Source organism: Apus apus, chromosome 4 (assembly GCF_020740795.1).
Source record: "Apus apus isolate bApuApu2 chromosome 4, bApuApu2.pri.cur, whole genome shotgun sequence".
In the NCBI taxonomy this organism is placed as follows: Eukaryota; Metazoa; Chordata; class Aves; order Apodiformes; family Apodidae; genus Apus; species Apus apus.
This window is the reverse complement of record NC_067285.1, coordinates 63,140,905-63,146,777: the sequence shown is the minus strand read 5'-3', so window position 1 is coordinate 63,146,777 and position 5,873 is coordinate 63,140,905.

Sequence of the window (5,873 nt, the reverse complement as noted above, 5' to 3'; positions counted from 1 at the left end):
GGAAGGCTCCTGTGGTGCCCAGAGTTCAAACCCCTCGGGCAGCCCTGGGCACCGGGACCCCTCGTGGGGACGAGGCCCAGCGCCCTGGGGGGCACGGTGCTCCCGCCCTGCCCTCCGAGGGGCGGCACCGCGGGGAGCCAGGGCCGGGAAGCGCAGGCCTGGCGGGGGCTGGGCTGCATCCCGGGAGCTCCGCGCCCGGCAGCTCCGCCGTCTCTCGCCTCTGCGGGGGCACCGCCACCCGCACACCAACACCTGGGCTGCCTGCACCAATTACGGACATAAAGGGAACTTCCACCGCTGCACGGCTGACCCCCGGGGCGGCGGGTGTCTGCCCCACGCCGTTCTGCTGCGTCACGCCGGGAGCCGCGGGCTGCGCGGCCCGGCCGCGCCGGGCACAACATGGCGGCAGCGCCCGCGGGGGGAGGCGGGAGGCGGCGCGGCAAGAGCCGCCCGGCGGCAACACCGGCCCTGCTGCTGCTGCGGCGGCGGCAGCTCCCCCGCCGAGCCGGCGGCAGCGCCCGCCCAGGCATTACGAGCCGGCGGGGGGATGTCGGGGGATTATGGAGGAGCCGCGCGTCAGCTCCAATTAGGATCAAGGCTCCCGCCGCCCCCGCCTCACAACGGCGGGGCCGCAGCGCCCCCTGCCGCCCCCCGCCCGCAGCGCCCCCGCGGCGCCGCGACGGGCCCGGGCTGCGGGAGGGGAGGGCAGGGCAGGGCCCGGCCCGGGCTGCGGGAGGGCAGGGCAGGGCAGGGCAGGGCCCGGCCCGGGCTGCGGGAGGGGCGGCAGGGCAGGGCAGGGCCCGGCCCGGGCTGCGGGAGGGCAGGGCAGGGCAGGGCAGGGCCCGGCCCGGCCCGGGCTGCGGGAGGGGGCGCAGGGCAGGGCAGGGCAGGGCCCGGCCCGGGCTGCGGGAGGGGCGGCAGGGCAGGGCCCGGCCCGGCCCGGGCTGCGTGGGCAGCAGCCGCGGCCCCTTGCTGGGAAGTCGGGGGTTTTCTGTGGTTGGTTTGGTTTTTAACGATGTTTTTCATGGCGGTGCGAAGGGGCGGTAGGCCGGTCTCACAGAATGCTTTGGGTGCGGAGGGACACTGGAAGAGCAGCTCGCTCCCCGCCCTGCCACGGGCAGGGACACCTCCCGCTGGAGCAGTCGCGGAGAGCCCCGTCCAGCCTGGCCTTGAGCACTTCCAGGGACGGGGCATCCGCAGCTTCCCAGTGTCTCACCACCCTCTTACCATAAGGCACTTCCTTATATCCAGCCTAAACCTACCCTCTTTGAGTTTAAAACTGTTGCCCCTTGTTCTATCATGCAGGTGTTGGTAAAAAGTCTCCATCTTTCTTATAAGCCTCTTTTATCTATTGAAGGGGTCAAAAAGGTCTCCCTTGGCCTTGCTGAATTGAGGTTCACCTGCTCCCGTTGCTCCAGCCGGTCGAGGTCCCTCTGGATGTCACCCCTTCCCGCGAGCAGGCGCCGCGCACCCCTGGGCTCCGGGCCGGCCGCCCTCCTGCTGCGGGAGCGCTCAGGGCCCCTGCCGCCGCCCTTGCGAAGGTACCGACTGGCACCGGTTCCAGCGCACAGCCCTGAGGGACACCCCTGGTTACTAATCTCCGTTTGGACACTGAACCATTGACTGCAGCTCTTCGGATGTGATCACCCAGCCAGTTTCTTGTCCGAATCAATCTCTCTCCGACTTCGCGACGAGGATGGTGGCAGGATCCTGGCCTGCCTGGCCATTGCTGGTGCAGTAGGATAGTGCTGGTGTGCAGGAATGGCTGGCTTTGGAAAACATGAGTTTGTCACCCCAAAAGCATCAGCTGGAGTACTCGACACACTGGCCAGGACCACTGCTGGGCAGGGCACAGCAGGCTGCATGGGCACAGGATGGCCAGCACCTATCAGCATCCATGCTCACTCCTCTGTGGCTGCCTGCATTAGAAGAATACATTCCCCCCAAATTACTCAGCAAGTAACGAGCAACAGCAGCAGCCACTAAAGCAATATAAATCCACGGAAAGGGATTTTTTGCCCTCCCTTTTCAGAGATAAAAATCTCAGAACAGAGGCTACACCATTGACTAGGCTATTAAAATGGTATTTATGAGGTAATCACTTATTTTAACTGCCACCTACATAAAATTTATCATGGAGTTGTGGAATTTTATAATTACCATTTACATTTTTTAAGCTTATTTAACAAATAAAATTTGCAATCCCACCACCCAAAAATATATCAGAAGGAACCAAGAGAGACAGTGAATGGGCAGTTGACTCATCTCCCATGCACAGCCACAGGAGCACTTCTCTGCTCAAACCCAGTCCCTCCTCTGCACGGGACATGCTCTAAACTGGAGCTAGGGAATAGAGGGGGCCTTGTGTAGGTTGGCTATCCCTGGTACACCATGAGCAGGACTTTATGGTGCCCCCCAGGCCCCAGAAATCCAAAGGAGGAGGCTGTGATGTGAGGAAGAAAGCAACAGGCACACAAGTAGTCAACAGAGTTGCTTTGCAGCGAAATACACTGCTTTGTTGAAACATCTTCATTTCTGCAGGAGGTTTGTTAGCGAGGTGAGAGTGGCATCCTGGTACCTTCCCAGCTTGTGGCCAACAGACAGGGGTGAGAAAGCTTCATGCAGAATCCTTCTGGGAGAGAGGCAAGATGGGACTTTCCTAGATGACTTGAGGTCTAGAGGAAAAGAGGTGTGCACAAGGAGGCTCTGCACACCAGACCATGAGGAAGGGCATGTTCATCACAACACGCAGGCTCTGCCAATGAGGTGGTGGGCATCAATAAACCACCCCCACCCATCTGCTCCTGAGCACCAGTATGCAACATTTTACAAGTGCAGATACTGCTTGATAGCAGCACACCCATGCAATACCTGACCATCTCACATCATGCTCATGGATTGGGTATTACCAGCTCTGCACTCACAGACAGGGAAAGCAGGGGTGAAGAGCCACTGAGGGACACAGCTGCAGCCCCATGGGGGGTCACCAGCAGAGCAAGACTTAGGGCCAAGATTTTGGCCAAGGGTTTTTTCCACACCAGACCCCTTCCTATGTGCAGGTTACGTCTGGTAACTGATGGGCTGGAGTGGGACATCTTCAATCTAGAGAAAGCAAAGGGAGGGCATGGCAACAGAGATGTGAGTAGGGGTTGAAGGCCATCCATCCATCCATCCATCCAAAAAGCAGCCACAGAACTGTGTGTGTTGTTCTGGTTTTCAGCTGTCCCTCCTTAAACCATGAATACTCTCACTGCCGGTGCCCTGCCACCTGCTCTCCCACACTTTCAAGAGCAAGTTGCAAAATAACCAATTAAAGTGGAGGAAGGAAAACCAAACACAACACATGCTTTGCCTAACTTTGGATCTTTCCCTCCCCAACTCATCTGTACAAAGTAGGCATACTGAATTGCACACTGGCTGTTAGTAAGAATTGCATATTTGTTCAGCAGGTCTGCAGAGCTAGAAGTTTGACATGCCACATGCTTGATAATACTTTTAAATTAAAATGAAAGAAAACAACTACCTCCCAATTATGCAAATCAACTGTTTAGAGTGCCAGGCTGCTCATGGTACTTCTTCAGTGTTCTTGGTGTCAGAGCAAAGGGTGCATAAGTATTCTTGGTTTTTTTGGAAGAAAGTTACATTCTCTTCTTGCACTTTTTAATACATTTTATTACCCATTTATTTAGGAGTGCTCCCTGAGTATGCTGTGTAGGTAGCAGCATGCTGGAGAGCAAATAGTTTTTATTTCACTATTACTAAATCAGTTTGGTTTTTGTGGACAAAATGTGTAACTTTTGTGAGTATCTGTTTACATGTAAGCATCCAGAGTGCAGAGCTCTAGTGCCTGTTTGGCAGCAGGGCTCTCAGAGTCTTTGGACCAAATAGGCTCTGCAGGGACAATCCATGGAAATATTGCTTCTGTATGTGGTAGATCGTGCCATTAGCACAAAGTGGTGATTGGGTTTCGTCATTAATAAGAATACATTTACTCTAGATGAGCATACTCCAAGTAGCAAACATCCAGAAAGAACCTTATTTCATCCATTCCTCCTTGTGCTGAAGTGCACGTTTGTCACCAGATAAACTTTGCTGTTTTAAAGGCCGACTGAATCCTTGCAAAGGGGGGTTTCATTCTGGAGAGGGGAAAATTGGGCAATACAGCTGTACCAGTCATAGAGCAAAGCATATAACGACTCATTATTTATCAACAAAGACATGACCATGAGCAGGATGTGATGGTCTGGGATGGGCTGATGTCACAGCAAGGAGTGGGAAAATGGCAAAGACAATGGGAGTATTATGACTATTTTTAACCACATAATACAATCAGACACTTCATTACTATTATTAGTCACTGCAATTCTGTATTTCTACAAACCCACTCCATCCGTGTACAAAGTTGTGAAGAATTCAAATAGCAGATCATTATTTTTTCTTACAAATTCCTTCTCATTTAGTTTTTCTAAGAGATGCCTAAACTGGTAAAAGTGGTTTTGAAAGAAAAGCTCTGAAGTTATCCCTTGGGGAATAAAACAATACAGTGTTGCCAGCACAGTCCATTTGAAAGAATGAATCAGCCTCCTGGAGAAAGCATGAGTAGTTCAAAACATAAGAGTAAATGCCAACAAAGCCACCCATATTCTTTATATTTGCTTCTCTTGCTTTGCATACTTCATGCCTACGCTTTCAACCTTTTCTTCACAATCACAGCAGCTGGAAACTTACTTTTGCAATGAAAAATGAGAATCTGGCTTAATCACAGGAATCACAGCGCTAGAGCTTCAAGGAAGGCTCTCTTTCCTCTTCAGCTTGTGATTCAGCAGTGGTAAAGGTGCAGACAGCTCTGCAGACACTTACTGGGATGGTCCATAAGGGATCAGCATTTAAGAAGTAATCTTTGGCAGTACTAATGGCCTCCAAAGGAGCAAATTTTCATCCCTCTAGGAAGAGCGAGCTGACCATTGCAATCTGACATTATCTTTTCTTTTGAATCACATAGGAGAAAAATGTGGCAGACTGTAAAAGCAGGCAGCTGCAGTATAAACATCTTTCAGGGCTCACCTGCGGTACCTTAAAGAAGGAGGAAAAGGGCTGTCCAGGGCTGACCTTCTGCCTTTGGGGAAGGGCTACCCCCAGCCCTCTGCTCATGCACCAAACCTGAAGCACAGCAGACATAGCACAGAGCCTCTCCTGCCTTCATCTGGAGGTCAACAAACCAGCAAAGTCAGTATCTGACCAATTTTCTCTCAGGCCATCAGCTAGGAAGCTCCCCTTTGCCTGGCCCAAGCCGTGGCTCATGCCCAAGCAAGCGGTCACACTGTGGGGAAGGGTGGGTGCTTGTGGTATGTTTGGGACCTGCCTCCTGAGGGCATGTGGGCATTTGTCTTCCAAGTGAGTGAGGTACCATCCCTCTGACAAAGAACATTATCAGTTTTAAGTAATTTGTTCTGCCTGTTGCAAAATCTAAAAGATATTATTACAATTCACTTTTTAAATTAATTTCTACCCAGTACTCTTAGATTGCTCCAGTTATCTTTGATATTAATTCCTATAAACTGTTTCCAAGTAGTGAGGGGGCTGATATAGGTGAAGAAGTTAAAAACCAGTGACTCTTGCAAAGAAGTGGCCACAGAAGGACCCACTGTGCTGTAATCATGATTGAAATTAAGAACAAAATCTTAGATGCTTTTGCCCAGCAAGCTGGAAATCAGCAGCTTTAAAGCATTGGCACAGCTTGTCGATGCAGCTCTCTTCTCCTTTGTACCTTACCTGAATGATGCCCCCAATAGCAAAATAAATCACAAGCCTAACCTTGGGGGAGCTCTCTGAATTCACAGTGGTCAGTGCTGGACATCAGGGAGGGAACCTGA